Below are 25,692 nucleotides of genomic sequence, written 5' to 3'. Positions count from 1 at the left end.
TCCTGAAAGGCCCACCTGTGGATGCCTGATGCCCACCATTGAAGTTTGCCTTCCATGTGAAAGCACTGTTGTGAGAATATTTGTGTATAATGCAAATATAAGTTGAGGCCATGAGATTGATTCCCAAAGCTATACACAAAACTCATTGTATTAATTTGCCTGTAAAACTCCTGTTATTACCTAGCAAAACAGGATCCTTTCAGAATGGGTAAGGATCCCATTCTGCAAATTATAAATGCAATTATAATTTCTTTTTACTTTACAAGATAAAACTCTCCCACTTAAATTAAATGGACAGCGTTTCTTCTAAGAGTGAAATCAGAAATCAAGGCCAGGAAAAGAATAGATAAGGCCATGAGAATTTGAGACCCCAAACGAATGGAGTGAGACACTAGGGACCTCAATTCCATCCGCAATTCCTTTGCCATTGCCATATAACATAACTGGATCATGGAAGGGATGCACCATCATGTTTACAGGCTCTGCTCTCAGTCAAGGAGAGCACATTATTCTGGCATGACCCCCAGGGGCCAGGACTCTAGGGGACTATCTTAGGGTTCCTATTACCACAGTGTCCTTCCATTATTTAGGGCTTTCTATCCCCTTTCTGGTCTTATCTTCTGCTTCCACTGTCAGAATCCTGTTCCCACACCCTTCCCTAATGTGACCTAATGTGTATATACAATAGACTGTTCTCCATTTCTGGATCATTAATCATAGTATGATGGTTGAGAGTGTGTGTTTGAAAGCTGAACACATCAGTGTCAAATCCCAGCTCTGCTTCCTACCAGAAGACTGGCATCTGCCTCAGTCTGTAAATGGGAGTAATAATAGTGTTCATATAGTAGAAAATATTTTGAATACTTACAAATTATTGTAAGGATTCAGTGATATATTTAAAAGGCGTGGCATGGTGTCTGTCACATAATTGTGCAAAATGTCAGATATTAGCATTTTATAACTCAGTGAATTTATTCATACATTATGGGATACCTTGATAAATTCTTATGCATCCTTCAAAATTCATCCTAACCTTGGTTATGCAAATTGTCAATATTTGCATAATTTTGGGAAGAATGTAGGGAATTCTTCATTTTTCAACTTTTCTATAAGTCTAAGTTCTTTCAAGACAAAAAGCTTAAAATGTACTAAATGTTATCTTAATTATAAAGCCTTCTGATTCTCTTCATTGTAGAATGAGGAATTTAATTCACTTTCATAGAACTTTACACATTATCACATTACACCATAATTATTTGTTTACCTGTCTAAATATAAACTCTATGGAAGCAGAGACTAAGCTTTATTTATCCTTGTGTCTCTAATATATAGCATCACATTTGATATAGTTTAGAGCATATATTACATAAATGTTGGCCCAATGTCTAATTGTTGAATAGATTTTTGTTTATTGTGCATAGTGATTTGCCATGGCAAAATGAAATGTGATTATAGGAAATTTTAACTAGTGGCACGGTTAGCTTGCCGTAGAACAGTGGTTATCAATAAAGCGTGTTTCCCTAGAGACAAGCAGTGTTATTAGCCACTATTGGAAACTTATTCAAATGCTGTTTCTTGGGCCTCCTTCTCCAGAGCTACTGAATCAGAATTTCTGGAGTTAGGGCTAAGCTAAACAATGTGGGTCTTTAACCACATTGTTTAAAAATAAAAAATAAATTATTATAGTAATGTATAGCTATGTTAAAAAAATCCACAATCTTGAAAATGCAAATATTTTATTAAAGGGAAATGATATGTTATCCTTAAAAACAATTTATTCCCACTTAGACCTATACGCTTATAACATGAAAAGTTTATTATTTCTTTTGTTATCCTACTGACATTTTATATTGCCTTAATACAGGAAGATAGAATGCATTCTTGAGGTTAGAATGCTGTTTTCTTGTCTGAGATTTGTTGCTGTGATCACAACTTTTTACCATTAATCATATTAACATTCTGGCCTCAATACAGTTGTCTTTAAATAACTATCGATCCCTTCCAAGGGCCAGCTGTTCCAAATTGTATTGAGCATCCATTACGCTTTCACTGTGTAGCTTTCATACAGCCAGTTTTATGTTATCAGCAAACATTGGTGGTGTTACAGGATTTTACCTAGGAAGTAATGAAGATTCTATAATCACACACCTGCAGCTTTATTTTAACGAGCAGTGCTGCTATTTTGCCGCCATCTTTCTAATGCCTTTAAGAGTAAACGCCCTGAAAAATCATATGATAATGTAAGACTATTCTAACAAAGAGCCTGAGTCAGGAAAGCATTTGCTTCTTAGGTGCAGAATCTGTTAAATCTTATTCTCTGTGTTTTTGGAGAAAAATCACTTTCTTATGTCCTTTGGGCAATATTTTTCTTTCAGAGATCTGGGGGCTGTTCTTCCAAAACTCCTCTGCCTTTCTATGGCTTTTTCCTTTTAATACTAAGTAGACCAAAATTCACACAATCGTTCAATTGAGCTGGGCTGGGGATGAAGCCCGACATCCCCCCTAACCACCCATGCCCCTTAACCACCCATCCTCCCTAACCACCCATCCCCCTTAACCACTCATTCCTCCTAACCACCCATTCCCTAGCCACCCATCTCCCTTAACCACTCATCCTCCTAGCCACCCATCCCCCCTAGCTACCCATCTCCCTTAACCACTCATCCTCCTAGCCACCCATCCCCCCTAGCCACCCATCCCCCCAGCTACCCATCCCCCTTAACCACCCATCCCCCCTAGCTACCCATCCCCCCTAGCCACCCATCCCCCCAGCTACCCATCCCCCTTAACCACCCATCCCCCCTAGCCACCCATCCCCCCTAGCCACCCATCCCCCCAGCCACCCATCCCCCCTAGCCACCCATCCCCCCAGCCACCCATCCTCCCTAGCCACCCATCCCCCTAGCCACCCATGCCCCCCAGCCACCCATCCCCCTTAACCACCCATCCCCCCTAGCCACCCATCCCCCCTAGCCACCCATCCCCCCAGCCACCCATCCCCCCTAGCCACCCATCCCCCCAGCCACCCATCCCCCCTAGCCACCTCTCTCCCCAGCCACCCATCCCCCCTAACCCCCATTCCCCTAGCCACCCATCCCCTTAACCACCAATCCCCCCTAGCCACCCATCCCCCCTTAGCCACCCATCCCCCTTAACCACCCATTCCCCCTAGCCACCCATCCCCCCTTAGCCACCCATCCCCCTTAACCACCAATCCCCCCTAGCCACCCATCCCCCCTTAGCCACCCATCCCCCTTAACCACCCATTCCCCCCTAGCCACCCATCCCACAGCCACCCATCCCCCTTAACCACCCATTCCCCCTAGCCACCCATCCCCCCCTAGCCACCCATCCCCCTTAACCACCCATCCCCCCTAGCCACCCATCCTCCCTTAGCCACCCATTCCCCCCTAGCCACCCATCCCCCCCTAGCCACCCATCCCCCCTAGCCACCCATCCCCCTTAACCACCCATCCCCCCAGCCACCCATCCCCCCTAGCCACCCATTCCCCCCTAGCCACCCATCCCCCCAGCCACCCATCCCCCCTAGCCACCCATCCCCCCAGCCACCCATCCCCCCTAGCCACCCATCCCCCCAGCCACCCATCCCCCCTAGCCACCCATCCCCCCAGCCACCCATCCCCCCTAGCCACCTATCTCCCCAGCCACCCATCCCCCCTAACCCTCATTCCCCTAGCCACCCATCCCCCTAGCCACCCATCCCCCTTTAGCCACCCATTCCCCCCTAGCCACCCATCCCCCCATAGCCACCCATCCCCCCTAGCCACTCATCCCCCTTAACCACCCATTCCCCCTAGCCACCCATCCCCCCCTAGCCACCCATCCTCCTTAACCACCCATTCCCCCTAGCCACCCATCTCCCCAGCCACCCATCCTCCTTAACCACCCATCCCCCCTAGCCACCCATCCCCCCTAGCCACCCATCCCCCTTAACCACCCATCCCCAGCCTTGAAATCAAGAAACCCAAGTTGAAATTCTGCCTCTGTCAATTACTATCTATGTGTCTGTGAATAAGATACAACTTTCCCAACTCTCATACTAAACAACAGTTTCAGAATATCACTCTTTCAGAGTTGCTGTGAGAATGAAATGAGACAGCATACATGAAATTGCATTACAAATGTGAGGACTTGTTTTTATGATTACAAATGGCAGCCTCAAAGAGAGCTGTCACCTTTCAGTTATTCTTAGTGAGCCCAACAGTCTGCCAAAGAAGCCCATGGATGTTCTCAATGGAGCTTCTTAGCAGACTAAACCTGGGAAGCTGCATTTACCCTGTAATCCCCCAGGGACTCTGTTTACTGTCATCTCTTCCAGGTGGTGAATCACTAAAGGGGAATAACTATCAGCTTTGTATTCCAAGGCAAATAGCTTTGGCAATAGTGGGAACACGATAAATTTCAAATGGGTAAGAATCAAACAGGTCTACAACAGTCTTTGGTGTTGCTAATAATAAGGAATAGATTCTAAAACTCTGTGGACTCAAAACTAGATGACTTTGACTAGGTCCACAGTTGAGGAGGAAAATAGAGTCAAGGCTCACTCTAGGGCTCCTGCCTCAGGTGACTAAGGAAACAACTCTAGATGAAAACACACAGGGTCTGCAGCCAGGCGAACCGTCACTCTTAGTGGTCGGTTACCAGATCTGTGCCAAAATGTAGAAAGGGGCCGTTTTTATGTCACAAGACTCCGCACTGCTCCTTGTACTATTCATATCTTTTCTTTTCAACATCTTATGGATGTTCTTGGTCAAGTTTGGGAAAAAAACTGAGATGGAGAAAGAGATGTTAGATGACAGAATCAGAACTTGTGAAATCCTTCTGAAGGGAAATGGAACAAGATTGAAGTCAGGAGGATACTGGAAACAGCCTGCACTTGGATGAAAATATCCACTTACAGGTAAAGGACATAGGAGACTTTTGTTTCAGTTTTAGTTGACAACATACCGATTTTGAGCCAGTTTGGTGATATGACTGTTTAAAACAAAAGCCAGACTACATTAGTAATGGATCAAGGCTGAAAACATATTTACTGTACTATATATACTCTGACAAATGTGGAATTTGGGGTGTAATTATGGGTACATATTGGAAGGGGGCTATTGACAAATTGGATTGCATGCAGAAGACCAGGATGAAGACACATCAGGAAATTATTTCAAGGAAAAGGAGTACAAAAGAGTAGTGAACCAGAGCTCCCTTGAGCAAGCCTGAACCTTTCCCAGTCCCGTCTTTCCCCAGCAGAGCTCTCTCTGAAGCACACCCACCCAGTCCTCTATTTACCCTAGGTGCATGCATCTTTTGCTTTCTTTCTCCTAAGTTCCAAAGGCCCTTCTTTTGCCTTTGTAACTTGTTTCCTGAGTCCATGCATCCTAGCTGGCTCACTTCTTCTACCTTGTAATGCCAGTGGCCAAGGACCTGTAGGTCCACATTGGTTTTGGGTAGATGGAAGAGGAACTGCAGAGTCACAAAGCATCAGGCTATTCCCATTTATTGGAGGCTCAAAGAGACAGGCAAGTGAATAAGCAAAGGAAAGCCGCTTTTCACAGTGGAGGGCAAGAGAGCAGGAGAACCGCCCCTCATGGTGGCCGGTAGTGGCTGAGGGAGTCAGGGAACTGCACCTCATTGTGGCAGGAGAGTGATCTGGGAGAATCGCCCCCAGTGAAACCACCCAGAGCTTTTCATAGGCATGCACGTTGCTTTTTGCCACATGCTGACACACTAATCATGCAAAGTGCTTGCAGCCGAGATACCAGTGAGCAAGTCTAACACAGCTGTTTCCCCGCATACCTCTTTGACTTTCTAAATAACCTTTGCTTGTATCTGGGCAGGAGGAGGGGGGTAGAAAGGATAGTGAGCCAATAAAATTGGACAGTGGTTACATGACAAAGGCTGTGTAGTGAAGACTGTGTCTCATCGCCCAGATTCCCCTATTAAGATTGAGGACTTCCTTCCCTCAGCTGTGGAAAGAGTTGCTGGCTGATGGCTTGCAGCTGAGTCATCTCCCTCCTCCTCCTCCTCCCCCACTCCCATCCCCAACCCCAACTGCCCTCTGCCCAGGGTAGCTACGACTCCAGAGATTCCACTTGCTTCTCAAGGGCAGCCCTACCCAATGACCGGTCTATGTGTGACAGTACAAAAGCTCAGCCCTCTCGCCTTGTGCAGGACAACCAGAGGGCCACCCCAGCTTCAGAGCTTCCTGTATGATCACTGAGACCTCTGTTGTGGCCGTCTCTTCCGCCCAGTTTGCCTCCCTCTCTCTCTCTCTCTCCACTAAATCTCTGCATGGAAATCTCTTCTCAGTCTATTTCCCAGGGAATCCTGGGAATATCAGCAACAGCTGGTATTATAAAGGCTCAACAAGGATAAATTATTCACTAAGTGATTCTGGAACAATTGATTATCCATGTAGAAAGAAAAATATAAGGTCTACCGGAAAGTTCTGTCCGTTTCTATCACAACAAGTTTCGACACGTAAGCACATGTTTATTTGGTGCATGTATGCCTCTATTTTTATCACTTAATGTATACATACTGACGTAGCAAAGTAACTAAAACAAAGTTGATTCATGTTAGTCTTATGTGTGAAGCGATAGTGTACCCATGGCTACTGATAAAGTTCACTTACGCCACTGTAATTTTTACAAATTTCAACAAGGAAGAAATGCTACAGAAGCATGTCTGTCGCATCCACCATATTCCCCAGACTTAGCACCCTCCGACTATCACTTGTTTTTGTCCTTACAAAATTTTTTAAAGGGCAAAAAATTCAAAAATGAAGAAGATATCAAACAAGCACTGTTTCAATTTTTCGCATCAAAAGATAAAACATTTTTCAAAAATGGGATATACAAATTGCCCTCACGTTGGCAAGAAATCATTAATAATAATGGGAATTATATTATTTAATAAAGTTTATTGATGGTAAGAAAAATTTGTATTTTGTTTTATTCCAAAAACGGACAGAACTTTATGGTAGACCTTATATAAAGTTGGAGCTAACTCATGCCATTGGAGCTAACTCATGACATGCACAAAATCTGTTTGAGGTAAATTTAGAACCAAAATGTGAAAAGTAAAACTTTACGGCTTTTAGTAGTTGTAATGCCAGTGGCCGAAGCAGGCAGGTTCCCATTGAATTCGGGCAGATGGAAGAGGAACTGCGGAGCCAGAAAGCATCGGGCTATCCCCATTTATTGCAGTCTCGTAAAGACAGGCGAGTGAATAAACAACAAAAAAGGGAAAGAGCTAATAAACAAAGGAAAGTCTGCTGTTTACAGTAAGAGCAAGGGAGCAGGGAAAACCACGGTGGCAGCAACCTCGCGGTGGCGGAAGAGCGATCTGAGAGAATTGCTGCCCAGGGAAAGCACCTACAGCCTTAGATAGATCACACCCGGCACTGCTACACACTAACACACCAGTCAGGCAAAGAGCTTGCAGCCGGTAAACCCACGAGCAAGCCTAACACAGCCTTTTTCCCCACAGTAGTAAATATGGAAGTCTTAGGAGAGGGTGTCTTAAAAGCACAAACCATAAAGAAAATTATTGGTGAACTTGTCTATATTAAAATAATATAAAATTAAAATTAAATGAAATTAAAATCATTTAACTGTAACAAATTGTATCATTTTAAAGAAGTAATAAGAAAACCTGGAGGAAGATGTTTGCAGTATTTATGACAAAGAATTAGCATCCGAAATATATAAAGAATTTATACAAATTAATTAATTAAAGGCAACTACCCACAAGGACAAAATGGGGATAGATGATAGTCAGTTTACGTAAGAGAAAGTCTGATGAATATGTGGCAATATGCTTAGTCTCACAAGCAGTTAGGGAAATAACAATTGAAATAAGATCCTATTTCATACATATCAGAGTGGAAAAAATAATTTAAAATTTACTTTAAATACCTTTTCTTCTTTTTCTTTCTTTCCTTTCTTTGCTTTTGTACCTTTGCACATGCTGTTTCCATGTTAAAGTACTCATTGTTGAAGATCTAGCACAAATGTCATCTTTTCCATTAATCTTCCTGGTTAGAGTTAAACATTTCCCCTTCTGTGTGGGGAAAACAGCCGTGTTGGGTTTGCTTGCTGGTTTACTGGCTGCAAACACTTTGCCTGATTGGTGCGTGAGCATGTGGCAGCATCACATGTGTATGGCCTATGTAAGCCTGTGGGGGCTTGCCCTCAGGGTGGATGGCAGATTGCAGGTTGCCTGCCGTTCCAACACTGTGAGGGGCCATTTTTGCTGTTTGCCTGCTATGAGAAGTGGTTTTCCCCTGCCTGTTTGCTCGTCCACCGTTGCAAGATTCTATTAAATGGGAATGACCCAATGCTTTCTAGCTCTGCAGTTTCTCTACCACCTGCCTGAATCCAATCAATCCTGACTGGCCTCGGCCACTGGCATTACATCTATGTATTCCAGATAGTGCTTTGTGTTTCTTCATTTTAAAACACTTGGCATTTTCATGTTGTTTACAAAAAAGTCTTTGACAGTAATTAAATTATGAGCCTCTGGATGGCAGGAATCACAAAATGTTTATCTGTGTACCTGCAGCATTTATCATAGTGTCTGGCACTGACTAGTAAATACATATTCAGTGGGTGAATGAACTAGTTCCCATCCCATGTCTTTCTTCACATTCTCAGACCTCTTCAAAACAAGGACTGAAAGTCAAATGCTTTCTTCTGCTTGCTTTTTTTTTTAGTTTTTTCATTGATTTGAGAGAGAGAGAGAGACAGAGAGAGAGATGCATCAGCTTATTGTTCCACTTAGATGTTCTATTTAGTTGTGCACTCGTTGATTGCTTCTGGTACATGCCCTGACTGTGCATCAAACCCGCATGCTCAGTGCTCCAGGATGTGCTGTATATGATTATGGAGCCACCAGACCAGGGCTACTTTGCCTTCTTTTTAATGTACCCACTAAAATTAGTTCAAGATAAACTATATATATATATATATATTATATATATTATTATATATTTTACTATATTATATATTATATATATTATGTTGGAGCAATTACTTTAATTCTCTGGGTTTCAAATTTCTTCGCTTTTAAAAATTATGATTGCTCTGGCCAATTAGCTTCGTTGGTTAGAGCATTGTCCAGAAAAGCAAAGGTTACTGGTTTGATCCCTGGGCAAGGCACATACAAGAAAAGATTGATGTTTCTGTCTCTCTTTCTCCCCCCCTTCCTCTCTCTCTAAAAATCAATAAGCACTAAAAAAATTATTAAAAATTTTTTACAATTATATTTTATATTCAATATTATTTTGTATTAATTTCAGATGTACAGCATAGAGGTTAGACTACCATATACTTTACAAAATGTTCTACCTGACATTTCCAATACCCACCTGGTACCATACAATATTACTAAACTCTAATTTTGAGAAGAGTTTTTAATTACTCATTACCTACAGTGCAGCACATTATTAAATGTGTTTCTACCATCAGTTTAAAGAGATTAAGCAGATAAGCTAATTCTTTTTACCAGAGGTGAACAGCTGCATAGGGACAAAATAAGTGTTATTTTTCTTTGTTACTCGTTTCTCTTCCAGATGTATTGCTGCTTAGAGGTACTATCAGGATTTAATCCTGAAAAAAAAAAGTGTGTTGACATATTTAACCATATATATCTAGCTATACAGTGGTGGGATTTAAATAGTTTAACAGCCAGTTCTCTGCCCTACTGACCATTTTAAGTATAAAATAACAGTACACCAAAAGGTAGTTTACTATTTCATGCATTTAATACCTAAATAAGAACAATAAAAGAGGTACATAAAACTAGGTTATGTTATAAGGGTTTTAAATATTAATGAAAAATGTTAAATAATACTTGACAAAAGAACAATACAATTGTTATTTAAGATATTTCCATATTGCTTCTTGATTGGCGTCCTCATTTGCAATTTTCTTTGCTTTTATCTGAGCATCATCAGCTGTGTGATTTATCCTTCACCAGCGCACTCATAATATCTTGGGGGAATTTTGGGTGTAACTCAAAGCTGAAACAAATGACAGCATGTCACCCCGGGTTGTTTGCCACTTTTTCTCTTTATGTTATATGTTCGTTTACTGAAGTGACAAATGTGAGGGAATTAAAATATAGTATTTCATCAAAGGTATAATAATTTTTATGAATTAAGTAAATATTACAAGCATAGTTCCATCAAATTTTTTTCACCTATGGATGGAATGAACATTACTATGGGCACTTAGAATACACTGAGCCCACCTTAGCAAGAACCCTGCTTACAAGTTCCATTTTAACAACTGGTTTGCCGAACTCAACAAAAATTAGGTATCAGTTCTGCCCAACCAGTGCGAACTGGCTAGATCCCACAACTGTATCTATATATGTATAGATAGATATATTATATATTCTTCAGGAAAACTAAGTCTTTGGAAACATACACCTTCAAGGTATTTGAAAAAAAAATAATTTCTTTTGGAAAAGCCAGCAGCTGTTCTATAAACTCCACATAGGAGAATGTGATTTCACTGATGTTTGTCACCTCTTACAGTGTTTATAAAACATTAAAGCTGGGAGGGATCCTTCAACCCAGTGCCTTCATGGTACCAGTAATGAAAATGAGATTCCATCCAAAGTGTTGTAACTGTAACTGTTTAGTGATAGAGTGAGTACTCCAGATCTTCTAACTTCAATTTTGGTTCTTTCCTTTTCTCTATATACTGTTCCCACCATCAATTTGAAGATAACAAGAAACTTCATTGGATTTTCAGTGACTTTGAGTTACAGTAGCTACTTAGGTATTTACTTTGGAGCCCTTGCAATTTTCCCAATAAGCAATTGCTTGGTGGCCTTTGTACCATTAATAATGAACTTCATTAGCACCTAAACTCAAGGGGATAAAGCAGCTCCAATCTAGAGCAATATAATTATTTAGGCTCATAGTCAAAATGGAGTAAAGGTTTGTAAAAGAAATTAAAATTTTACTTGCTCATTAATTAATTAAATTGTGATAAAGACTCTGTTAAGTGTAATAACCTTATATGATAACTGAAATGTAGTTGGTAATATACAGTACCTAGATTTCCATTCTCTCATTGGTAAAATGAATAACTTAGAATAAATCTCTGAGGATAATCCATCTTTGAGACTCTTTACCTCTAAATATTTTGATTCTGTGATTGTAATAACAGAGGAGTCATCTAGACTTTGCTTGTCTTGCAAAGTTAACTGATGCTTGATGTTGCTTAACACAGAAGGTTTGCTTCCTTATTTGTTTTGAAAAGTAATCTATGACTCAAATGCTGTTTTGTCTTTCTGAAAGGTCCCTAGGAATCTCACTCATTAGTCTCCCTGTCTGTGTTTTCTGTCCTCTATTTACTTGATAAAACTGTGCTTTGTGGAAACTGAATAAATTACAGTTGTTCAAACCATGCGGTTTCTTTGCACACAGCTGGGTGGAGGTAAGTTTGAAGAGTCAGTGTGGAAGAGCATGGGTAGCATGTATATTTGAATCTGAATTCTGCTGTTATGGTCTAATGCAAGTTACACACCCTTTCTTACCTCAGTTTTCTCTTTCTCACTTTGTGACTAACAAAATGTACTTAATAGAGTTCTCATGAAGAGTAAATAAGGTGCCAACCACAGTGTCAGGCACACTGTAAGCTGGCATGTTATTAGGGTGACCAAATGGCTTAACTGCCAGTAAAGTTTTTTTTCCAGTGCTGATGTATACTTTTCCTGTTGGTTTCATTGATGCTTTAAGTATTTATGTTATTGTCCTGCAGTATGTGTTTTTAAAAACTTATTTTTCAATTGTATAGTCATAGCAGTTGTCCATAATATAAGTATGATGTGCCAGTGACGATGAGAGTGTTTCTCTTTTCCACAATAGATTTCTCGCTTTCCTTTCCCACCACTCTTCTCTGTGGAAACAGCACAGCAAAAGGATTGCTGCATTTCTGCAGAAGTGTTCAGGAAAGCCCAATGGGTAGATTATCTTGAAGGTGGAAACAGTAGATTGTGAATTTCTTTAATAGGGTTATGTCTTTTTTATGTTTGCAGTCCCAGAACCCAACTGATATAAATAATGAACACTTTATGGGGAGTGGGGAAGCTCCTTCCAAATTCTAATGATAAATATTTGGCACTTAAAAGGAACTTTAGTCAATTTTATAACTTAAAGCATAGCCCATGCCCTGGGTAATGTTATAACAGATTATGGACACTTTCCTAGCTATGGCAAAAAAGATTTTGATGCCCAGGACAAGTAAAACCAGAATAAATAGTAGTCCTTACAGAATACTTGCTTTAACAAGGATTATTTGTAACTAACTGTGTTATGCATTATACTAGTACCAATGTTTTTATAAAATAAGTAACAAGAATATTAAAAGTGTTGAGCCCTGGCTGGGTTGCTCTATGGGTAGAACATTATCCCTGCGTGCTGAGGTCATAGGTTCAATCCCCAATCAGGGTACATATGAGAAGCAACCAATGGGTGCACAACTAAATGAAACAACTACAGTAAACAGAATGAGTTGATGCCTCTCTCTTTCTCTCTTTCCTTTTCCTTCTCTCCCTTCCTCTCTCTGAAATCAATGGGAAAAAAATTTTTTTGAGAGAGAGGCAGGGAGGTATAGAGAGACAGGGCAAGGAGGGAGAGAGAGAGAGAGAGAGAGAGAGAGATGAATATTGAGCTGCTCCTGTATGTGCCCTGACCGGGTAATTGGACCGGCAATCTCTGTGCTCTGGGATGATGCTCCAACCAACTGGATAAGCCAGGGCTTAATTTTTATTGATTTTTAAGAGAGACTCAGGAAGGGAGAGAGAGGGGAGGGGAGAGGCCAGGGAAACTTTCATTTGTTGTGTCACTCAGTTGTGCGTTCTTTGGTTGCTTCCCTTGTGTACCCTGACCAGGGATTGAACCTGCAGCCTTATCATTTCAGGATGATTCTCTTAACTCACAAAGCTAACTGGCCAGGGCCAGGAAAAATATTTTTTTAAATAATAAAATAAAATAAAAAGTGTTGATAACAAAATAATTTTTCCCCAGCACTGTTTATTGGTTCAACACATGTGACTTTGAATTGCTGAAGTATTTCATTCCTGCTCATGAAAATTCATACCTTAAAAAGTTTTTGATCAATGTCCTGCTGCTGCTCAGAGTTGATTATTACAATTCACAACTTTTGGAAAAAATGGCTGCAAAAATTTATCTCTGCTTGCCTGTACTAACGTCTCCTATTCCTCCATTTAAATAGGAGAAGAGATTGGGAGAATCTGTTCATCATTAATCAACTGACTGCCAGATCCCAGCTTTTTTTCCTCCCTTCCCTAGGCATGGAATTCTAGAGAAGCCAACAATATGGTTTATAAAACAGAGTGAATGAGCTATGGGAAACTAACATTTATTACTCTGCCCCCTACTGTACTAAGCTAATTATGGGGAAATTTTATTTGACCCTTAGGAGTCTGTGTTTTTGTTTTTTTGTTTTTTGTATTTTTCTGAAGCTGGAAACGGGGAGAGACAGTCAGACAGACTCCTGCATGCGCCCGACCGGGATCCACCCGGCACGCCCACCAGGGGGCGACGCTCTGCCCCTCCGGGGCGTTGCTCTGTTGCGACCAGAGCCACTCTAGCGCCTGGGGCAGAGGCCAAGGAGCCATCCCCAGCACCCGGGCCATATTTGCTCCAATAGAGCCTCGCTGCGGGAGGGGAAGAGAGAGACAGAGAGGAAGGAGAGGGGGAGGGGTGGAGAAGCAGATGGGTGCTTCTCCTGTGTGCCCTGGCTGGGAATCAAACCCGGGACTTCTGCATGCCAGGCCGACGCTATACCACTGAGCCAACCGGCCAGGGCCCGAGTCTGTGCTTTTCACACCATCTCGTGTGTGTGTGTGTGTACACATGCACGGGCGCACATGCCATCCATGCTTTTTTGGTTTTTAGGAATCAGAGTTTATTGTCAAGAGGAATTCTGTTTGATGGCTCATTCTTGTCACTTTCATCCATTATATCGTATTTCATCCCCAAACAGATTGTTTTGTTTTTCGTCAGCTCACGGGCACTATCGGAACCACCACCTACCTAGCGAACTGTGCTTGAGAGGCAGCTCCTCCTGCGTAGTGTGAGCCAGAGGACATTTTTCTTGGCATCTGAGTAGCTTAGAGGTGGGTTTCAAGACAGCAGTAACTACCAAATAGTAGTCTTGGTGGTTTAGAAACAAAATCATGATCCTCATTAGATTGCAGGTGTTTAATGTAATACCGTTAACGTGTCAGGTTTTATAACATGTGGGTTGAGTGTGTAAACTGACCAGTGTGATTAAGAACTGGGTCCCAGGTGTGTGGCTTACTGAGGACTCTGAGAAATTATTACTTTCCTTAGGAAAAAAGAGGGATCCATAAATGTTCAAGTGAGAAAGGTATGCTTTAATATAAAGGGCATGGATTATTTTAAATGCTGTAAAAATAGGTAAAGTAGGGTTTTAAAATATATGTTCCAGATATACCAAAGTGTATGTCTCAGATCTGTGTTTAAAATTATTTTTCTTTAAATTTTATTTAGAAAACTACATTTAATGAGGTGACATTGATAAATAACAGTACATAGGTTAAAATTTAAACCATGATTTTTACCACTCACAGCCTCATCTATGAAGTATTCTTGCCAAAGAGCTGAATGTACAGATAATCAGACAGTCAGGGCTAACTTCCAGTTCACAGGAAACATGGAAATTAGAGGGGTAAGTTATTTAATACCATGAGCAAGCAAACAGAAAAATCCATATGTGGGACTATACTAGGGTTCCTTTTTTATTGAGATATAAGTGAGGTAAAATTGTGTAAGGTGTACAACATGTTGATTAGATACATTTATATATTGCAATATGATTACCACCATAGCATTACATAAACCTCTGCCATATCACATAATTATCATTTCTTATTTGTGGTAAGAACAATTAATATCTAGTCTCTTAGCAACTTTGAGATTTTTAAGGCAGTAAACAAAAGAGGTGGGTTGTGGGGATGGGGAGACTGATTGGTCCAGTAAATATATAAAAGAAACTCAGGGAAACAGCAAACAACTGTATTGTATGGACTTTGAGGTATAATTGAATTAAGCCAACTATAAAAAGACATTTTTGAGACAATCAGGAAGATTAAATATGGACTACATATTTGATCATATCAAGGAATTACTGTTAAACCTTTTAGATATGATCATGGCATCGTGAGGGTGTAAGACAGTGTTCTCCATGTGTGGCCTCAGACTGGTAACCACCAGTGTCTCCTGCTGATACGTGAGAAATGGAGATTCTCAGCCCCACCCCAAAGCTACTGAGGGTTGGGGCCCAACAGAAGTATGACAAGCACTGATATAAGTAAGTATCCACATTTTTAAAGACTATGTAGGGATTACATGAAATAAGGTTTGGAAACAGTTTTACAGTACTTAATGGTGAATATTGTATTAAGCAAGTATAGCAAAATGTTGATAGTTGTTTTGTTGAATAATATGTTTGTGTGGCTGCATTATATGGTTCTATTTTTGTGAGCACTTGAAAATGTTCATTAGACAATTTTTAGAAACCTTACAATACATACACACACACACATACACACACACATACACACACACGGAGAATCCTCGTCAGAGAAAACAAACAAAAACTTGATTTGAAATGTCATTAAAACTCAAGTTTGTCTCTAGAAAACTGGGGTAAGCCTAGGCTTTTCCATTAATTACTTGGCTGGATGGTCTTGGAAAGTCAGTTTCCCAGGAATCGCATCATTCTTATTCGTGGATAAAGGGGTTCAATATGCATCTGTTGTGGTGGTTCCTTCAATCCTGCCGTTCTTGGTTTCTGAGCGTTCAGATTAGTGGTCAGGCTCTGCAACAGTGTTCCTCTGGTCTAGAGTTTGATCTGTGGGAGTTTGAGCATGTTCTTTCTGTCTGTCTCTGTCATTTAACCATATCCCACCTTAGAGGACAGCAGTATTCTCTGGATGACTGGCACATCACTGGCTGACAGAATAGAAAGGGTATGAAATTTCATGAAGAAGATCTCCAGGGATTTGAAATATGAGATGCCTTGCAAGGTTAGATCAGAGACGGCAGAGGCCCAGAACAGAGTTCTGTACCTGCTGCTCCTGGTGTTTGCTGGGAGCCCTTTCTTTGGCCTTTGCCACTCCTACAGTCAACCTCCTCGCACAGGGTGTAAACTCTGAGTGGGCTCAGGAGCCCTAATTCCTGGCTATCATGCTTCAACAACCCTACTGATTAGAATAATCAAAGCTGTGCACCTAGGTTGACAGACAGCAGTGGTATCCTCACTGCTAGGTAGAGACAGGTTATCTATTAAACTATGAAAATGTGGAATTGCTTGGTTAATTCAAGCCTCTGTGCATCCATGTTGAGGGGTTAGACGAGAGGAAGGCAGCATCTCTCTGGGGGAGAGTTGGGAGACACGGCAGCCTGGTCTCGGGGAGGGGGCGGTGAAGGAGGAGAAGGTGAGCCCAGAGGAACATGTCTGTGCAGAGGCTACACGTTGCATTGGCATGAGGAAGGGAAAATGAAACAGGAGGAAGCTTGTGAGGATAAGGAACAACAGCTGCAGAGTCCAGCCCAGCGGCCGGGAGATGGTGATATATCCTGTCTCTACTCCTCTTTAGATTACCTGATAGAAATGTAATTCCCACCAGTGCGGCAGGCAGTCAGTGATAGTGTTCCCACCGACGGAGCACTTCCCGGAGTGCTCCTTTTCCCAGCCAAGGCATTTGCTTATTTTCTCTTCTTGTGTTTCTTCGTTCCTTTCACTTTCTTACATCGACTTTGACCCTGCCTGTGCCATAGCAGACAGGATATGCCTGTGGACATTGGCTAAAAATAACAATAACAGCAACAACAGTTATTTGTTAGCACTTATATACCAGACACTGAAATGAACCCACGATAAATATTATATTTAATTCAAAGCACAATCTATACAATAGCTAGTATCCTCATTTTACAGATAAATAACAAAAAGTCAGAGAAGTGAGGTGAATTCCCTGCATCGCTCAGCCAGTAAGTGGCAGAGCCTAGAATTCAACCCAGGTCTGACCAACTGCAGCTGCTGCCCCTCGTTTGTCTGCCTCATTCCTGTGCCTTCTCCCACGGTGACGGACCGGAGTGGAGATGGGAACCAGGGCGGGAGGGCAGTCTGCTGAGAGGGCCACGCAGTGCAGGGTGCTGGCAGAGGCCACAGTACCTGGGGCTCCCCCATTTCCTGAAAGCCCACAATCACATAGCAAAGCCGTTCCCCAGGGTAGAGAAATGTGCAAGCATTTCACATAGCCTGTTGAAAGAACATGTACTGTTCCCTTGTGGTAGGAAAATTCATTTCTTGAGGGGAAGATGAACAAAACTCAGAATCCTCCCCTGGACAGGACACTTCCTTGGAGATATCACTAAATAGGCTTTCTTGATCAGTCGTGTCATACCGACTCTTTGGGGGCTACATTAGTTCATAATCATGTAACTTTATTTTTTCTTCTTAGAAACATATAGCTACCCTTCTCTTTTGAGATAGGTAGAGAGAAAGAAGGTAGAATTCCAGAAAGCTTCTAAACCTCTTACCCTGTAGTCCCTACCTCTCAACTAGAAGAGGCAAACGTGGTTGAGCAGCTTACCTACAGAGTGGTGGCAGTCGTGAGGGGTCACACTGCCACGGGGAATAGGAAGGCAAGGGTGGCACTGGCTAAAGAAAGCTTTGGAGCCCTGGCTGGGTAGCTCACTTGGTTAGAGCGTTGTCTTGATGTGCCAGGATTACAGGTTTGATCCCCGGTCAGGATACATGGAAGAATCAATCAATGAATGCATAAATATGTGGAACAACAACAAGTCAGTGATTCTCTGTCTCGCAAAAAGAAAAAAAGAAAAAAGAAAGCTATGGATAAGAACCACCCATTGCAGTGACATCTGTGGGTACACACTATTGCTTACATAGACTCCACATACTTTATCATCAGGTCTGCACAGAAATCCCCATGAGATGACTGGGTGTATTTCTGTCCTTTTCTTTTTTAAAATCATTTTTTTTTTTTTTTGGTTCATACCCTACCTTATTCTAGAAAGGATTTAAGAGTCTTGCATTTAAAATAGAAGATAAAATGCATTTAAAACAGATGTTAAGACTTAGAGAGAAAAATCTTCTTTTGATAGGGTTTTATTGGCCTTCCTAAATTTTGTATCCAAAACACTCTGGAGCCCTTAACATAACTCTTGCTCCATTTTCAGGAAAAAAATAACCATAACATTATTCGTCGATGAAACCACTTGCTGAGGCACTGTCATCCTGAACTAGGACGGTGTGAGGTTAGGAGGCAGCAGTTTAAGGAGCATTCATTCCATAGACATAAGAAGCGGGCACTTACTCTCCGTTCCTATTTGAAATTGTTCTCAAACACTTGCATCTCTGTTTATGCTTGTGCCTCTCCTTTCTATGTGGGTGTGCAGCATATGTGCATAAAATGTGTATTTTTCATATGATCTCCCAAAAGATTTAAACCTCTTCAAAGTGCCATGTACTTTCTGTGTGATTCCTACTGATCCCGGCCGGAAGCAGGGACTGCCATCTCCATTTGAATGAGGATAGAACTAAGTAAGATTCAGAGAGACTAACTTGCTAAGCAAGTAGCAGAGGGAAGACCTGATATTGAATCACTCCTGTTTCACCACATTGCCATGTCCCCTGTGGCCAGGGAACCATCTTCTCTGAACTGTAACAGTGAACACAGCCCTGTCACTATGATTATTTGTGTTTATATATCTGCCAGGCACTCAAAAATCATTCATTCACTCGACAGTATTTATTGAATACCTACCATATATTCATCACTGTTCTAGATATAATGGACACAGCAGTGGACAAAACAGACCAAGGAAAAGAAAAAAACGAATCCCTGTCCCTCACGGAGCTCACACTGAGGACCAAAATACAGTCAGTAAATTCTATCCTGTGTTAGCTGGGCACATGTGTGGTGGAGAGAAACAAGGCAGAAAACAGATAGGAAGTGTAAGTATGTTCCGTGCATTTATGGTCCACAGAGTAGGAAGCACAATTGTATGTGATTGTATCGGTATATAATGCACAATGGCAGTGCTGTCCAGTTTTAAGTATGTATTTTAAGAGTACTGCATAACCCTGGGGGACTGACCTGATTCCAACTGCGTTCCATGGAGGGTCACTTCTTACCACAGGCCTTGCCAGCTGAGCTTTCGGTTTCTCTCGCTTCACTCCTGCCAAGAGGCCTCCTTGCTCCTCAGGGAATCGCTTTTCTCATATTTCAGAAGGACAGTGCATTCTTGTGTCAGCTGTGAAAGGGATCTCTCCTCCTGGATGCTGGTGAGAAGCAGCTCCAGGGAAGGCCGGCCGACAGAGCCAGCAGTCTCCTCTCTAACTGGGTTATTCTGTGCTCCGGCGTATCTTCCTGTGAGATCTTCCGACGGTTGTTCAGGGGCACCCTCAGTTAACATCATCACTCTTCTCTTTGTTTTCCGGGACACATCTTTACAAAAGAGGACTTCAGAGAGGGGGTGAGATTCTAAAGACTCTCAAAACTTTACAGTGGCCTTTAAAAAAAAATTATAGAAGAACATCTGGAACAAGGTCCTCAAATAGTTGTAACATCTAAATATATGTAACATCTAAAGTGCTTATTGGTCTTGGTGGGTGCCGGTCAAACAGCACATCATTTGAGTTTTAACCCTTAAAATAATTTCTTGGGGGACCAAAAAGGAAGGGGAACATTGGAAGATGATTTGAAGGAAGAGACTCAGTAAACAAAATATTTCAAATGTGCAGACTGCTTTAATTTTACCTGCAAAACATTGTGACTTGGATGTATTTGCTTTTATTTGTAAGATTTTGTTGTTTCTAAGGAGAGCGAGCGAGCTAGCTGAGTAGCAGAGAGGTTAAGCAACTCTTCTAGGGTCATCGATTTCCTTTACCTCTTAGTGTCCTTCCACTTGCCCTGGACCCGACAGTCCTCTGGTTGGGTAGGAAGTGCTCCCAGTCCCCTGCTGTTTCCCTCTTGTCCACAGCAGGTGCAGCGTCCCTGATGGCAGTAGCCAGGTGCAGTGGGGTGGTGGTGCACCTGGAGAACTCGTTTTGAAGCTGCATTTGCATGGCAAGCACACTCTTTTTATGCAGATGGGGTGGTTTGGGGTCAGGTGGGCTGAAACTATTAGCCCAGTGACCCTTCCCCACTGCTTCTAGAGCCATCCTTAGGTCATTTAGAGAACAACCTTGCTTTCTTTTATTTTGTTTCTTTTTTTAAACTTAAACATCAGTTTCTACAGCCCCATTTAAAACTAGTGGAATTAATTATCTAACTTGGTGATAGACTAGGTCTACCTATTATTTCACAGAAAGCAGTGGTTTCCTGGCTGTTCTGTCGTGTGGCTGACAGAGCTCTGTGGTTCAACGGCAGAGCCCGGGACTGAGAGCTGGTCCGGGACACAGGCTGGAAGTAAGCATACGTACTTGTGTTCTTTTGAACTCCAAGCAAATAATTTGATGTATACACTCTTAGCTATATTATTATGAACAAATAGAAAGGTTAATGGCTCCCTACTTTGCCAAAAATGTATGGACACATGTAATACCGGTGGCCGAGGCCAGGCAGGTCCACGCTGGATTCGGGCAGACAGAAAAACTGTGAAGCTGGAAAAGCATTGGGCCATTTCATTTAATAAAGTCTTACAATGGAGGACAAGCACACAGAGGGGGGAAACCGCCTCTCAGGCAAACAAACAGCAAAATGGCCCCTCACAGTGGTGGGGAGGCAATTCACACATCCACAATCTCCCTGAGCGCGAGCACCCATAGCCTTATATAGGCCATGCACATGTGCCTCTGCCACGTGCTCATGCACTAATCAAGCAGTCCTTGCAGCTAGTACACCAGTGAGCAAGCCTAACACAGCTGCACCCACATTCCACCCCTTTGGGGTTGCTCACCTCACAATAGTTACACTATATACATTCCAAAATGACAATTACAAAGATACCCTTTCAATGTCTCCCTAAGCACTCTGCCCAGGGAGCTAACTGGAGGCCCAACTCCAACTCCTCACCCCATGGTGCCAACAAGACCACCCATCATAGGTGGGGTCCTATATAGTCCAGGGCCATGTCCGTTCAAACCAAAAATGGTGAGTCTCTGCAACTGGGTGAGAGCAGCTTCCTGGTGCAGGAGGTCATCCACTGGAGCTCCCCCCCATCAGGGTCTCTCATGGTACTGTCCAAAGGCGGCATGTTCATTGAACAAGGGAGCCGGTGCCCCCCCATCACATTCCAAGAGTCAGTCTGCAATAGACAGCCCAGCTGTCTGTGCAAATCACCAAGGTAAAGGTCCATTACAGGCAACTAGGCACACAGCTCTGTATTAACGAACCTCAGCACCTTTCCACAGTGTGCTGTCCATTGTCACAGCCCCATACAAACCCCTCAACAAGCTCACAGGGCCCGGTGGGGTCAAACACATTCAAGGCCTGTGTCACCTTAACAGTTCTCTTAGCTGCTACTGTAAAAAAAAAAGCACCTATTACCTTCTAATGCCAGCACCTGCTGCACGTTAGAAGGGGGCCAGTGGATTGCCAATTTCACATGGGGCCTCTGGCCCCACCTGTCCCTGTTGGATGGACCCCTCGTCTTTCTCCCTATTCAAGCTGGGACAATGGGTATTGGGGATCCTGTAACCTGAACACCAGCCATTTTCCTGGCAGATGCTGGGACCACCTGCTCTCCCTCCTTTTTCAGCTGCTGGAACCTCTGTTCTGACTGAAGCTGCTGCCAAAGCTCCATCAAGACTTTATTAGACTAGCCATCTAATTTCTCTCTATCTGCCCCAGATGCAATCAAATCTACCCACATCTGTGTTTAAGTAATGTTCACAGGCCTGTTTCTCTTGTTAGTCAGAGGGGCAACACGGAGAGCAGCCCTCCCAGTTTTGTGGTTCTGTGCTACCTCCAGCTCCCACAAATCTACTACCATCTGTGTAACTGCATTGATAGGCTGTTCCACATAGAGGCCCAGGATAGCCCCGAGTGACCCAAAAGGGGCTGATGGGGCACTGCAGAGGACGAGATCACACATCCTGGCCATAAACACTTCCTTGTCTGGTCCGTGGGATCCCGGGTAGAAAGCAGCATTCTTTATACCTAGTTCCAGAAGGATCTTTACTAACTCACTGTAGCACTGCCACTGACTCACTGCCTGAGGCAAGTCCCCAGCATTCTGCTAGACCATACGAATGGCAGCCATCACTCATTCTAATAAGGTATGGTTTCCTGGGTTGTCATGGAGTTCTGAAGACGCTGCCCCAAGGAGGAGTGGGTGGCAACAGTGGCCAACCTCTCCACCTCTGCTCCAGAGAGCGTGATACCATCCCCCCCTATGCCCCACAATCACAACAAACCTACCAGGGGCTCAGCAGGTACTCTTTGCTGCTGGATTTTTACCTTCTGGACGATCTCTGGCCAAGCTCCAAGTGTGCAGATGGCAGCTTCAGCTCGATTCCTCATCCTCAGAGGAGCTGGAAACGCCTGCTCCCGCTGACTCAGAGCCGCTCCGCCAGCACAGCTCCATCTTCGGCTCCCACGGCTGCCAGATCTTGGCCTGAAGCTGAAGCCCCAGTTGTTCCTCCAGCAACTGCCACTGCCAACATTCGACTTCCAGGGCAAACTGCAACTCACAAACCTGTAGAATGCTCCAGTTCCAGGCGCCGTCTGCAGCTCTCTAACCCGGTCGCCTCCTTCTCCAGCTCTCGCTCCAGTTCACATAGTCATTGCTGCTCAGGGTGCAGCTCCTCCTGGAGCTCTTGACCTCGCTCAGCTTCTTGCACAGAGTTCTTAGTTTCTTCTCTCAGGATCACAAAAAACACCCAGCCCACGGTCCCCACCAGGAGAGCCACCAGGAACAGCCACTCCTCTATTCCACTCCTCGAGGGTGTCGGTGGCCCCATACCATTCTGCCCCGAATCCTGCCCAGTACGCCAGATGTAAAGCCACTGGCTGAGGCCAGGCAGGTCCACATTGGGTTCGGGCAGATGGTAGAAAAACTGTGAAACCAGAAAAGCATTGGGCCATTCTGTTTAATAAAGTCTCACAACAGTGGACAAGCACACAGGCAGGGGAAACCGCCTCTCAGGCAAACGAACAGAAATATGGCCTCTCACAGTGGAGGGCAGGCAACCCACCATCTATAGTCCCTCATCTCTCTCCAGCACAAGCACTCATAGCCAGAGGCGGATTTAAAGGGGCCCAACTTCCTAAGGGCCCCACAAAGCCCCAACTTTACACTTTTTTCTAATGCGAAGGGACCCAATATTTTCTTCTGCAACCGGGGCGTCAACCAACCTTAATCCACCTTGGCCAATAGCCTTATATAGTCTAAGCACACATGCCTCTGCCACATGCTCACGCACTAATCAAGCAGCTGGTATACCAGCGAGTAAGCCTGACACAACTGCCCCACAACGCGCCCCTGTAGCGTTAGGGTCCTTTGAAGAAAGCACCAATACTCAGTTATCATTACTCATGATTATACAAAGTTAGGGATTTAGAAGGTATAATCTTTCTACCAAGAAGATCTTCTGGTTTCATCCCTATTTCTAACATAGAGTTGTAGAGATAAGTGACTTTTCTAAGGCTGAGTAGCTAGTTGGTACCGGAGCCAGGATTAGGACAAGGTCTCCAGTATTACAGTTAAAGCACTTTCCTCTGCGGTGTTATTTTTCTGTTTGCACTCGTGGCCCACTCGTTTACAATTGCACGTGTATTAGAGATCATCTGCTCTGTTTCACTTCTCAAATGAGAACTAGGAAACCTGGAGACATTCAGTGGTCTTATCCAGCCTCACAGAGGTTGCAGGCACTAGAAAGGGACTAGAGACCAGGCTCTCTGATGTCCAACCCAGTGCTTTTGGACCAACACCCTGCTTGTTTGTAGATGATTGTGCCTTGGAAAGTGTTTTCACTCAGAACCTAGAGACTCTCATGAACTCGGTCACATAGTCCTCTCTCCTTGTGAGTAGAACTATTGAAGGATGTAGCTCCACGTGGTGGTGGCACTTAATGTGAGAGGCAGGGAGATGCAGTGCTCAACCTCCAGTTCCCTTTGTGACCTGTGGATTCATGGCACATCTGTGTACCTCAGTTTTCTCATGTACAAAGCAAGGGCAGGACTCAGATGTTCCTTTTTGTTGCAGAATTCTGTGGCATGTTTGCATGTTTACATCCGGGTACGTTTCTCTATGTTTTGTCCAGTAGAGGGGGGTGTGTGCTCACAGACCAACAGACCCCCAGGCTCCTCCTCCAAGTTGGATTATTGTGGAATCACCTGGAGCGTGTGGTGAAAGAGATACTAATCCGGGCCAGACAACACGTGGGAGGAACTGGTGACAATGGTGGAAGAGTTCAAGACAGAGGAAATTGGAGGAATTCCCAGGAGACAGATCACCAGGGTCCCAGAAATTCTTTTTAGGTTAATGTTTCACCAAAAAAAATTCACACTGCAGGTTTGAATATTCCTATTGCCGTTTTACCCTCTGCTCTTAGAAGTGGTGGGTATCCTGGGTGTAACATGCGTAATGCTATGCCAGTCCTGGGCTAGGGTTCCTTTTCCAAATGACATAATGCAGGCCACATTCAGAAGAAATACAATGTCTTCTCTTGGCACCAGTTATACACAGGTAGCTTCTTCACACATGAAACCTATGCGCTGAGGTCTGGGAAAGACCAGTTGACTGTTCCATCTTAAGTTAAGTGACAGACCACAGTGCATTAAGACAATCCCAAGAGAAAAATGAAATGCCCATTTCTCCTGTGCAGATAGTGGAAGAACAGGAAAAACGTACGGTCAGACGGAGCCCTTGCTGGAGAAGCCAAAGCTGGGGAGGAGCTTTAGAGAAGAGCTGCTTTGGTGAGCACGCTCGGCTGCTCACAGTTTGGATGTTGGATTTCAGACAAGCATTTACAGCCAGGATGGAAGGAGAGAGGGAGAGGAAGATGGGAGGAGGGACAAGTTTGGGAGCTAGCCTTAGTGGTGGGGATGAGAAAGGAAGAAAAAGAAAGGTCTTAACTTTCTTCTTCTGACCCAGCTGTGGAAAACGCTATTGGAGGCCTGTAATGCCGGTGGCTGAGGCCAGGCAGGTTCACACTGGATTCTGGCAGACGGTAGAGGAACTGCGGAGCCAAAAAGGGTTGGGCCATTCCGTTTAATAAAGTCTCACAATGTCAGACAAGCACACAGGCAGGGGAAACCACCTCTCAGGCAAACAAACTGCAAAATGGCCACTCTTGGTGGGCAGATTCCCTGGGAAGGCAGGCAACCTGCGCATCCACTATCCCCCTGAGGCCACACACACATGGTGCTGCCACGTGCTCACGCACTAATCAGGCAAAGAGGCCTTGCAGCCGGTAAACCAGCGAGCAAGTCTAACTAACACAGCTGCCACACAAGGCCCCTTGCCTAAGTGCGTCTGAAAGGGTCTAGGCAGGCATGGGAAAATCTTGAGAACATGCTACATCTGATCAGTGGTTTTCCCCTGGGATCTGAGAGAGCTTTTCTCACATCTCCTTAAATAATATTCAGTGACTGGTAGAGATGTTTCTGTTGCTTGAGGCTAGATTACCCCCA

General features: G+C 43.5%; 1 protein-coding gene across 3 annotated transcripts in view; it reads left to right on the top strand.

Annotated features, from left to right (window-relative positions):
• FMN1 (formin 1) overlaps positions 1-25,692 on the top strand; it is a 447,836-nt gene that overhangs the window by 50,116 nt on the left and 372,028 nt on the right. The gene's annotated exons all lie outside the window — the stretch shown is intronic.

This window comes from Saccopteryx leptura, chromosome 6, assembly GCF_036850995.1.
Source record: "Saccopteryx leptura isolate mSacLep1 chromosome 6, mSacLep1_pri_phased_curated, whole genome shotgun sequence".
Classification (NCBI taxonomy): Eukaryota; Metazoa; Chordata; class Mammalia; order Chiroptera; family Emballonuridae; genus Saccopteryx; species Saccopteryx leptura.
This window is presented reverse-complemented; position numbering and strand designations above follow the sequence as displayed.